Source organism: Danio rerio, chromosome 7, assembly GCF_052040795.2.
Source record: "Danio rerio strain M-AB ecotype USA chromosome 7, GRCz13ab, whole genome shotgun sequence".
NCBI lineage: Eukaryota > Metazoa > Chordata > Actinopteri > Cypriniformes > Danionidae > Danio > Danio rerio.
The window spans coordinates 31,817,447-31,830,520 of record NC_141027.1 but is presented as its reverse complement, the minus strand read 5'-3'; the positions used below and the strand labels follow the sequence as shown (position 1 = coordinate 31,830,520).

Here is a 13,074-nt window from a genome sequence, read left to right as displayed (position 1 = left end):
CTGATTGCTCCATTCACGTTACAGCAGCTCAAAACACTGGAAATTCAATGGCTTCAACAAAGAGACCATCACTCTCACGAGCCATTCGGATAAACTGTATAAACAGAGGTCGTACCACATTTGTATATATTTTAGCTGCTGTGATGCGTGCGCAGACCACGCATCATTTACCTCCTCACATGTTGTAGTGCTGCTATCTGTATAACCCAGGTGTGCACAAGCATCTTCCTCTGCTTGTAAACTTACAAACAAACACTTGCGAACGGTTTTTAATATCGGCCAGATGTAATTATCGGCCGATACCGATCTCTGGCCAATCGATCGGAGCATCCTTAAAAATAGGCATAAAACTAATGGGCGATTGCAGTTACTCTCGTTACAATCTCCAGGCCTGGTCCTCTCTTGTCTTCCTCCTTTTACACTTCCACTCCTCCCGTGGGACTCAAGACAGGGGGCCCACACAGGTGACGCTCATCAGCGCTCATGTCCCTGACCTCATTCTCATCATGACAGAAACTTTTTTAAAAGGCAGTGCAGGTGAACAAGCATCAGATTGTTGCAAACTTGGCAGTAGCAAGTGCAAATGTTGATTTTGAGGTTGCCCTATCCTCATTCAAATCATATATTATAATAATAGTGTATTATATTTGGTAAAAAAGATAATAATAGTACCCGTTTAAACAATGGGTTCAAAATTAACATTTTTCTGGTTTTAAAATGTTAGTTTGCATTTATATGATGGTAAATTATCATTACTCTTCTACATCCGTGAGTAAAAATGTATTAATCTATATTTTCACACAAAGATCCCTCACATTGGCCAGGTAGTGATTTAAGTAATTAATTTAGTTTGGACAGTGGAATTAGGTTACATAAACATAACTCCATGAAATTAAAAGAGTAGGTAATGCTTAAAAGCAGGAATAACAATGATTCCATGGTTATTGCTGTAAACAAAACAGCTGCATAACAAAAGTCTAGGTTAGTCATCAAATAGACAGACTTCATGTGTAGTCATCCATTCCTGTGTATTTGATGACTAGTCTGCTTTTTACTTTCACAGACAGGCCAAATTTAGTCTCGTTTTAGCCAGACACCTATATTTAGATGTCTATTAAACACTTTCTGCTTGTAGGTTTTCAAATTACAGCCAATTTATACAAATAAAGGATGCTCAGCTATGGTGGATTAAGCCCATGTATAGGATATTAAGTTCAGATTTTTTTTTCTTGTCTTACATTGGTGATTTCCTCAACCCTCCCCCATTTTAAAACATAAATCTCCGAACAATAGCTTGAATATTTGCTATAGTATAATGAAAACTGCCCAAACAAACATTAAAGTTTTACACATTTTTTTTTAAATGAACGTTAAAAACATCACAAATGGCACAGGTTTGAACTGAACTTGGGTTAGTATAGTATGTTTAAGTAAAATGTTTAAGTAAATACAGATTTTTCGGCCATTCCTGTGTGTCACCTGTGTCAGTACAGTATCTTTGACTCATGTTTACTCTTGCATTACCTACTTTCTGATATATAATTGTTAAAAATGCAGTTTGTGTGCTAATTAAATGAAACCAAACTAAAAATCAGCTGGTTCTGTTAGTCTGCTCATCTCTATCATTTTTTTGAGTTACTGTTTGTTTAAGCTTTGAGAGTAACCAACTTTAGCAGTGATCTTGGGTACAGATGATTAACAGTAATTGATGAAATGCCTTAGAAAAGTGTAGCACGATCTCCAAAAAGTCGGTAATTTGTTATTTTTTTTATATTTAAGCTTCAGGACATTCCTGTGTTTTAATGTGACTAGTGTACAAATGCATTCAAAAAAGGTACTTCACATATTTTTTGTAGTGTGTTTTGCTGCTAGCAACATCAAGGTCAAGGGTTCGATACCTATAAGAAATGCATGTCGTGATAATTCAAACATTTAGACAACATCTGCCAAATGCATGAATTCCTGTGCTTTTTCTGATAAATTCCAGCTTCTGTTGCAAAATCTCTTGAGCTTATACTTCTCAGAAAACTCAGTTGTCAGATTCTTTTTCTTTTAGTTCTAATAAATCTCGTAATATTGCTTTAGTTGTACCTGTCTAATGCTCTTCTCAGTGCTTTTGATCTATCTGCACCGAGTTTCTCTAAGCAGAATTCAGAGAATTTTATACAAGGAGACAGATAACATCAATACATATCATGTTAGGACTTTTGTGTGTGTGTCTGTGGTTTCCAGATAAAGAGGTGGTGCTGAAGCTTCCGCAACTGCCGTGACTGCTACCTCTTATCATACAGATAGCACCTGTGACAATGGAAATGCTTCCGCCACTCAACCCACTTTTCCATGTAGTTCTTCAGACACACTGAGGGCATTTACTTGCACTTGCAGTTGCAGTTTTTTTTTTTTTAGTTGGACAAAAGCAGTTTTAGTTTTATTTTAAAGTTTGGTATCAGTAAGACTAATTAAATCTTTATGAAACTCTAACTTCAGTTATTTGATTAAAATATAATAGATAGTAAATTGTATATGTAGTATAATAGATGTAGTATATTATTTAATAGATGTAGTAATATTATTGCTTTAAATAATTGTTTCTCTTTGAATGAACATACACTTGTTTTATGTATTTATTTAAAATGCATGGCAAAATGATTTTTTCCCAGTCTTCATTATCTTTTTATCTCTAGTCTGGCTTTCATGCTTACTTGGTAAGAATTACTATTCATTTTTATCAAAATATTTATTTGAATGTTTATGAAAGGCACTTAAACTCACCAAGGTTGCATTTTTTAATCAGAAATATAGTAAATGCAAGTATGTCGTGTTACAATTATTACAAACACTGTAAGCTTTTTCATACATTTTAAATTGTAATGTATTCTTTTGGTGACAACTGATTTTTATCACCCATGCGGTCTTAGTTGGACTAAAGGATTTCTGGATCCTGTGACATTGATTCGATGCTCGAAGCATTTCCAACCGTTTTTATTTATTTATTTTTTAGATAAATAATTTATTTGAAATAACTTTTTATAACTTCGCTGTCACTTTGAATACTGTGATCATGATCAGTTTGATTAATACTTGTTTAATAAAGAGTACTAAATAAGTACTTAATAATAATAAAAAGTCTCTTATGCTCATCAAGCCTTGTTTGATTTGATTCAAAACACAGTAAATGCACTCAAAAAAGCCTCGAGTTCAAACTACCTATTTAAAAAGAGCTGAAACAACACAATTCTTGAGAATATTTGGAGTACATTTTAATTTATGTTTAATCCACTCAAATTTGATAAGTTGACTTACTCGATTTGCATTCAAAGGCATGGATGAGTTGTAGAACCCTGCATTTTTTATAGCGTAGTTATATATTATGACGTTTATTACAATGTACATTAACTGGTATTTATAATATAAATGACCTGATAGCAAAATGAAATTTATATCAGCCTTTTTGTTTAAAGTCCTCCAGATTCTCGGCAGGGCTAATGTTGAAAAAGACAGGGAAAGAGAGCTACTGCACTGCTAACCACTGTGTCTGCATTCAGACTCTGGAATTGAGGAGAAGAGAAGTCCTCCTCATTTATAGTGTTTAAATAAACACGATTATCTTTATCTTTATGATGATATAAGAAATTGTGGTTATGTGTATATGATATTACCAATAACAAATGTAGCAGAGTATTAAATAACTTACTGTTTATTTTTCTGCATTTTAACTTTGTAAACTATAAAATCACGTCTCCTCATGGTTTGTGTCACACTTTGTGAGCTAACTGACAGTTGTTTGCCCCCTTCTTTTTCCCCCTCGCTCCACGGCCATCATGAAAAAATTCTAAGGTAGACTTGAACCGAAAGAGAAGGGTTTCATGACCCTTTGATTTGCTAATGCTCAAGAAACATTATTCTCATCATATTTTCTTTGATGAATAGAAAGCTTAATATAACTTGACAGCATTTGTTTGAAGTACAAGTCTTTTTGTAACAATAAAAACGTTTAATTCAATGCATTCTCATTGCAGAAGCATTCATTTACACCTACTCTTCCTCCCAAAACACGACTACAGTTCATGCGTATAAGAGGCACATATGAACATCATCCTGTTTTGCATTTTGGTTCCAGTTGCAGTAGTTCACATGGCAGTGGCACAGCTGCAGGATGTGTGGAGTCTATCGAGTGAGTCATTTCTCCACTCATGGTCAGAGGATATAACGTGCCCATTCCAAGGGAACTTTGTTTTGGCCGTGGATGCCAGAAAGAAAAGAAAAAAAAAGGGTTTCACTTTTTTTCACACATTGAAATTTTTGCGCAAAAGGATTTAATGCTTGAAACCTTCATTAGTGATCCTGTTTCAGCGCGGTCCACTGAATGGAATGGCACTCTTGCGCAACCGCTCTTGAAGCCCTATTTAACACACTGTTAGGCTGTGAGAATTGGCTGTCATCTTGGGAAGCCGTGACCTCATGAATAGCATCAGCTCGTTGCTCTCATCAGGACTCGAATTAAAAGTCCTTATCATCGTCTTCATCTCGAACGGTGCGGGATTTGCTTGGAGTCTTGTAATTGTGCACCCATCTTTTTAGAGCATACTGTAAGCTCTTCTGTAATATTCATGCAAGGATTTCCTTCAGTTTGCTTGTAACCTGGACATCACAGTCCATGTTTGGAGAAGAGATCAGAATGTTAAATCCTGGAGCTCAGCATGGACTTAGATCTGCTGATTGACCACATCTGCTAGTAGAGAAGTCAATAAAGACACAAGCTACATTCAGATAAATCAAAGATGTTGTCTGAACTATTAATGGTTATAGTTGTCATTCTAGATGCGTAAACATCTGTAGTGGTGAATGGCTAGTGGCTACTATAGCTGATGTAAACTTTGGATTCCAATTTGCCCCATTCATGGTTTTTATTATCCATCACAGCTTATAGGAATACTAAGATGTAGAGCCAAACATTGCTTTTTCCATTGACAGCAATATATTAATTTAGCATTAAGAGTATATATAAAGAGTGATATTTTTTTCAAAAGACCAAAACAGTTAATGGAGCAGAAATCAATGTCCTGTAATGGAATTTAAAAACTAAACAACCATACTACTACTACCACCACCTACTACCATTAAATCACAAAATAAATGTTTAATTAACATTGTTTTTGCACAATTGAATAAATACAAAGTCTAGCGTTGCATAGATTTCTGACTAAATTGTATACCATATATAAATTTGTTGTTTTATGATGTCAATAACTAGTGAATGAGCATGTAAAAAGGTAAAACAATCTTTCTCACCTAAATGTGGCATCTGTGATGTAATATCTATGACAATGTCCATCAACAGGTCCTGAGGGCATTTACAGGAGGAGGTGTTTTAGTAGTAAATGCGAATGCTGTTACAGTATTTTTGTCAATCTAATCACAAAGTGGACAGAAATGCGGTCAGTCTGATATGCTATGGACTTGTCCAATTCAATGCAATTACAAGAAGCCAAAATGCATCCATCGAACTGAGTTTAAACAGTGTAAACACCCAGTTGATTAAACGTTCATTGTGAAAACATACCCCTGTATATATTTCTGGAGAGCGCAAATTATATAGCCAGAGCTACATATGGCTGTGTTTTGCTACGGGGCGGTGGCTTCTATTTTTTTCCGCACTACCAGCTTAGCTCTGTGTGGATGGCTTTTCCGCTTTTTCTAGTATGCACAGTAGCTTGTCATATACATTGGCAGACTTGAGATGCAGAGTGGAATTGACTGCGATAACAGGGTTTGAGCCCGGTGAAGAATGGTTCCAGAATGCAGGTCAAACTAAAACAAAAGACAAAAAATAAAATAAACAATTAAATATTAGGGTAAGAATGTTGTAAGCTCTGAAAATGTTGTAAAATGTTTGCTTAGGGAAGGGGATGATCTGGTCAAGCAGTGCTTTTGAAAACACTATTGGTTGGGTTTAGAGAAGGGGTGGGTGGGGTATTTGATCGGTCTGTCTGCCTGTCAGTCTGTCGACATTAGCCTCTGGTGGATTTACACGAGAACAGCAGGCATGATTGGCATTCGCAAAAGTCACTTGAGATTACAAAAAGCGTACACAGCCGCTCTGGTGCATTCATGACAACAAAAACTGCTAAAAAACATACCTTCTTGGATGGATGATCATGGTATACAGGGCTACGCATCCATAACGAGCCCGGCTTGGATGTATGGTGTAATAAAAAAAATACAAATTTTATTTTTTTATTTTTTTTAAGTGACCCTTTTCATTCGCTTGTTTTTTCACTCAGTGGTAAGCTGCTTAACATAGGCTTGTTCCTTCAGTAGTACATGTGTGTTGCATGATGTACACTGTGGTGAAATGAGAGCATCAGGTCTTAATAAAATCCAAACAAAAGCAGACACAAGGAGCATATACATGCATTACTGTTTCTGCCTAGTACAGGGATGGGCAAACTCTGTTCTGGAGGGCCAGTGTCCTGCAGAGTTTAGCTCCACCCTTAATCAAACACACCTGCCTAAAGCTTTTAGTGATCTTGAAGACACTGGGTTGACTCCTCTCTGAAGGGCTCATCCCTATGCCCTAATCCCTTTGGATGGTCCCTCTGAACGGATTAGAGCATACGGATGAGGCATTCCAAATTGAGTGCAGTGTGTGACAGCAAACAACTTCCCTGTGTAACAAAGGCCATCTAGTGAAGTGCTGTGCACTCCTCACTCCTCTGAACCCGAAAAGTTGCTCTAGTGACAGTTGCTAGATGCCATGGTCTTTAGCCTCCTTCTTAGAGCAACCGACTCCTATCCAAAAGAGTCAGCAGTTCGATCCCAGATTGGAGCAAGTTGGGTGGTGTAGGACCGGTGGCTTACACCTGCTCCAAAGGATAATTTCTCGAAATGCCCATCAGTTTTGAGCTCAAAGGGCTCTTCTAAGGGGCTAGATTTGATCACTCTGCTTTGGAATGACACTTCAATATGGCGGTCATGATTTTTTTACTTCGAAGTTCTCTTTGGGAAGCAATATATCTCGTTTAGAACTCCCCGTCAGATTTGATTGTTCAGGAGTGTTTTTTTTTAGTGTCGGAAAATTTACCCATCACTGGCTTAGTATTACCATTCTCAACTCACCGCTCATGAAATGAAATGTTAAAGGAATAGTTCACTCAAAAATGAAAATTCTGTCTTTCATTACTTATCACACACCTATTTGAGTTTCTTTCTACTAACTGAACACAAAATAAGTTTTTTTAGATGATTGCTGACTACTTTTAACCATTGACTTTAAAATTAGTTGTTTTTTCCTATTATATACTGTATGTCAGTGTTTATCGGTTTACAACATTCTTCAAAATATCTTATTTTATGTAAAAGGGTTTTAACCACTTGAGGAAAAGTAAATTGAGAGTACATTTTATTTGTGAGCAACCTACCCCTTTAATAGCAGAAGGATGCAGGGTTGTATTAGATGTGTTGACTGCCATCTTCATTGTAGCTCCTCTAGTTTGTCGATTCTTCTCATGCGTCAAGAGCACTGACCTCAGTTATCATTAAGTGCTTTGAGCGCCATGTCAAAACACACATCTGCTCATTCCTACCAGACCCCTCGGTACTCTGTTCTTGCTTACTAGCCAGACAAATCAACAAGGCCACCGCAAATCAGACCTTATCAGTGACAATGGGAAGATCTCTTAAAATAATCACCCTCCTAAAATCTTTTTTTTTTTGACCCTGTGGTCTTGCAGTCACGTTTCTGTCACTGCTAATAGCCTGCAATTATTGTGTTAGTGCATTGTTGCTTGCACATTTTTCTATTTACTGGTTTATTTATTGTCACATTACAACTAAATGACACATCTGTCACTTTATTGTCACCGACCGCTTTGAATTCCTCCTGCTTCATTCCCATCGGCATTCATTTTAAATTAAGTAAATTGATTGAGGAACAAAACAATGCAGCCTCTTATTTGTATCAGATAACTTCTTATACAGAACAATTTTAAATTAGAGTTGTATGTTGGTACATCATTATTATCATGATATGATCAACATTAGCATTTTGAATTTTATCTAAATGCATATAAAACATTTTTCACAAAAACCACACAATAAGTACATTTTAGTACAATTATACATTTTTAAAAAGTGCCCTAAAAGCAACAAGTTGACTAAGGAAAGTCAACTAATCCCTTTAAAAGCAATAGGTTTACGTCCCTTTTTTAAGTCAACTAATTATGTTTTAAAGAATAAAATGATGTTAAAATGCATACAATTTTGTCTAAAGAAAAACCTAAAATTAAATGAATTGTTTTACATTCATCAAGAGAATATAGGCATCACGATATGATAATGTACAGTATGGGGAAAAATTCGTTCATTCATTAATTTTCCTTCGGCTTAGTCCCTTTATTCATCAGGGGTTGCCACAGCGGAATGAACCGCCAACTTATGCAAGACATATCCAGCTGCAGACCCACAAATCCAGGACTTACAATGTAGATAACTATATATGATCATTTTTTTTGTTTAACAATGACTCTCTTCAGGAGCATTACCGCAACCTACTGTATTTCACAAATCTGGTGATCAAGACCGTTCATGCTACGACTGCCAGTCGTTAGACTGTGAACATTTTAGGGTTTCCCATTTTCCCAGTCATTATTTCATTGTTATATTGTCAAGATCATTTTAACGTCTGTGCAGTTTTGATACTCAAATTATGTGAATAAAATAATTAGTTAAAAGCCTAACTATTATTTGATTAAACAAATAAATACTATTCAATCGCTGGAGTAAAATATTAATACAGTGTTATACGTTTATTAAATGTAAAAAGATTTGTATTACATATAAAGATGTATTATAGCCTATACATATTAGATGCAGAATACATATTACATAGACCAGAACACCCAGAGGAAACCCATGTGAACACGATGAGAATGTGCAAACTCCACACAGAAATGCCAACTGACCCAGCTGGGACTCGAAACAGTGATCTTGCTGTGAGTGCTAATCAAACATTTTGCTTAAAATAATTGATTTTAATGTGCATTATGCAAATAATAGTTTTTAAACGAGTTGCTAAACAATTATAAATGTTCTTTCTGTATTACATTGTAGTATTTCCTTCTAATTAACTGTTTTGTTTTTCCAAATGTTTTGCCTTTTCATATCAGCATTTTCTCTTTTTTTCCTGCTAGCATAAGCAATCCATTTCTCCCTGGCATTCAGCACCCCAAACTTTTGCTGATCACTGAGTTTGGCGCAGTGTTGAGTTAAAAAATATCTTTATGCAGCGGCTTGAAAAGATCTTGTGTGACAGTTTGAAAAGAATGTACTCTTTTTCTTTTTTCTCCTAACACCAACAGTCCATCATCTTCCTTGAGAACTGAAAAGACTGTCCTAGATTGCATCCATTGTCCATTTCAAGAATGCCATTTCCTTCGAGAGCCACCAATGTTTGCCTCTTGAAATAAGTGCTTGCTCATTTTCTGCCACAAACACACGTGGGTTAAGATGTGCTTTGCCTCTGCGCAAATAGGATGCTGAGCTTTGTTGTTATTAGAATACTTAATGCTACTTTTTAAGTTGCTCCTTACTGAACTTGCATGCCAAAATTGTTGAAAGGAAAAAAAAAAACATGCCTCTTCTTTGGCACAAGACTGTGTGTAGGTGTTTCATGCTTTTCGTACTGTCAATTGTGTCATGTAAGTCACTTTGAAATATAAGTCAGCAAATATCAGGTGGAAAGAAATGGCTCCTTGTTTGACAGGTCTTATCCAAAAAAGAAAAATATAAAGTCCTGGGGACTCCTGGCTAAAGATGCAAGAAAGTATCTATATTTTTGTGAACTTACAGAGTATCCAAAAAAATATTGTGTGCACACATGATGGTATTTCTACAATCAAATAAAAAAATAATTGGTGTAACATAATATAATTATCACACACTTTTCCTCACATTTGAAAGGTGTTATTGTTTTTGACATGTTGCGTTCAAATTTCAGTCGAAACACACCAGTTGGATCAAAAACCACTTTTTCAGAAGATTAGGTTTACTTTTTGGTGCACACTGTTTGTGCTAATTCAAACTAACCACATTAACAAAGCAATCTCACCAATGTTCATTTCAAGAGTTCACACTTAGCTGATGATTGATTATAAGCAAGTTTGGCATGCTGTCCCGGGAGAGAGCCCTGAGCTCGAAGGTTCTTGAGCCCTGGGCTCCCTCCCGTTTGGAGGAAGAGAGGGGAGCCTCGAGCTCAGGTAGATCTCGACAACTCCCCTTTTTATAATAGCTAAAGATTAAGATTGAAGGCTATTAAAAGATATGCTGCATTATTAGATTACCTGTATTAAAATTTAGATTTAACGATTAACTTGTTGTACATGTTTTTGGAATGTGGGAGGAAACCGGAGAACCCGGGGAAAACCCACGCAAGCACGGGAAGAACATGCAAACTACACACAGAAACGACCACCGGCCTGTTAAGGAACTAGAACCGGTGACGTTCTTGCTGTGAGGCGACAGTGCTAGTCACTGAGCCACCGTGCTGCCCTATGGAGGGAAAGGTGAAAAGGTAGGGGTGGAAGGGGGGATTCTTCAAATCGAAGATGACTGTAGTGAGAAAACCCTGGCTCTTTATAGTGGTTAGGAATGGCCTGATTGGTGGATCAAGCATGCTAATGCAGGACCAGCCGTGTTCAATCATAATCACGTGCTCCTCTCGAAATTAGTTTATGAATAAACTTCACTTAATCTATCCCAACCTTTCAAGTGTGAACACCCTGACAAAATACAGCACATTAAATAGATCCTCGAGTAGGTACTACATTTGAATTTACTACACGACCATTAGAAAAGTACATTCTATACTGTATGAATGTGAGTAGTACAGTATGAATGGAACCTGGACATTGTGCATCTGCCATTTGTCATTATCACATTACCTACCCCCATCAGTTGCGTCGCTTCCCTCCCATTCATTCATTCATTCACTTGTGTGGAATCATGGGATAGCGTAGAACTTCAGGGGCTGCATCCAAAACTGCATAATATATAGTACGCTAAAAAGAGTATGCCAGCTGAGTAGCATGTCTGAATACATAGAATTCGAAAATCAGTATGCGAGAAGTACCCAAATGACCTGCTACTTCCAGCAAGATACTGAAATGGGCATCCCATGCTATTTTATGATGCCCCGCGAGAGAATTCATGAATGGGAGTGAAGCGACGCAACTCACAAGGGTAGGTCATCATGACAAAATGGCGGATGCAGTACATCCGAATTCCATTCTGACTTCTCACATTCATGCTGTATAAAACATACTTTTCTAACGGCGGTATGTTTAAATTTAAATTCAGTATCTACTGAGTAGTAGATACTTTCAGACACGGCCAGAATCTCATTGGAAGTAATCGGTCATGGGGAACTTCCATATGTTTTTTTGAAAATAATGAACTCGGACATACTACACAGCTTGCATATGGTTTTTAACGTACTATATATGTAAAAGTATATGCAATTTCTTTACTTATAGCAGTGGTTCTCAAACTGTGGTATGCAGGCATCCTTTTAGTGGTATAGTACGTGGAGGAATCAAATATGTAATATGTACATGCTACATATATTTCAAAATTTATCAAAAATGATTTATATATAATTATGACACATAATAATATTCATTATATGACATATAGCCTATATTTCTGAGGTCCGTCCAGGCAACATTTTCAGGTGTTAATGAATTGGCTACTTTATGTTAATACTTTACATTTAAGTACAGCACTTTTCATTTTACCTTTCACACATTTTAATTTAAATGTTGACATTTTATTTTTATTTTTTTTACATGTATGCACAGTGTTAACGTTCAGACTATTTATGTTTAAAGTGGCTGAATAATTGTGCAGAACTCTAGCTGCTTTACTGGGCTTACTACGCTACTGTATTTCAATACTGCTCATTATGATGGTTCTTAGAGAGACAATTTTTTTTTCTGAGGAGGTACTTGATGAAAAAAGTTTGAGGACCACTGACTTTTGTATGTATTATAAGTTTATGCGATTTCAGTTTTAGATGCAGCCATAGAGTCCTGTTTTGACACCCTCTATCGTGCACTGGGGAGGCTTTTTTTTTTTTTTTTTTTACATTTATTGTTGATTTTTGTCACATTTTGTAACTTAAAGTGGTGAATTTTCTAGTGGTGAAATTTACTGTCCTCTAAGATGATAGATGTATTGTTTTTTTTTTAAACTTTGAAATCAGTTAATTCATTCTCCACATTAAATTTTAAAGCTCATCCTTGATAATGCCTACAGACTTTACTTCAGTATTTATTTCTAATAATATTTCCAAGTGCAGCTGAATATTGAATACAAGGCAGGGTTTTATTTTATTGCTAACACGTAGTTAAAGTCTTTGTAAAATCTAAATGTACATTTATTTTATTAGCGCACAATCTGTGAAAGTTTTTATTTAGTATTATTATTATTTTCATTATTTCATTCATTTTGTTTTTGGCTTAGTTCCTTTATTAATCAGCGGTCACCACAGTGGATTGAACTGCCAACTGACCCAGCCGGGTCTCAAACCTTTTTTTTTTAACTTGGTTTAGGTAATTTTTGATCAAAGACTGACCATAAGCTTTTGTTAATACCGGTTTATCAGCTTAAGCCACAATATTCTTAACCACAGTCTTTACCGTTAGTTTGCTATGAGGGCATGATGCGCAAATGGAAAGCCCTGTCCCCTACTCAATATTCAGTTTCAGTTGGAACTAAATCATTATACTGAAATAAGCCTCAAAAACTTCAACTTCAAGAATACTGTGCCCGAGTCTTCAAACTTACTTCATTACAGAAGTTAAGGCCATTTCAGAAGTTAAATCAAATTAATCAGTTAAAAATATTTTCAAAGTTGAATTAATTTTTTTGTCTAGTGTATTAACCACAAGAATTAATTGACTACCTCAAATATATGTGCGCTGATAAAGTATTGTTAATTCTGATTTCATGAGGACTTGATGCTTGTGTTCAACATGTTTACTGACTCAAAGCGTTTACTGATTCATCTCCTCTTTG

At 36.0% G+C, this 13,074-nt stretch overlaps 1 protein-coding gene across 2 annotated transcripts in view; it reads left to right on the top strand.

Annotated features, from left to right (window-relative positions):
• Nucleotides 1-13,074, top strand: part of igdcc4 (immunoglobulin superfamily, DCC subclass, member 4) — a 129,294-nt gene that overhangs the window by 18,460 nt on the left and 97,760 nt on the right. Inside the window, exon 1 of one of the 2 annotated variants that reach the window (XM_087261270.1) lies at nt 11,077-11,238. The exons of the other annotated variant lie outside the window; for it this stretch is intronic. The gene's annotated coding sequence lies outside the window, so the exon portion shown is untranslated. Of the gene's footprint in view, nt 1-11,076; nt 11,239-13,074 lie in introns of those variants that run through there. 2 annotated transcript variants of the gene reach the window in all.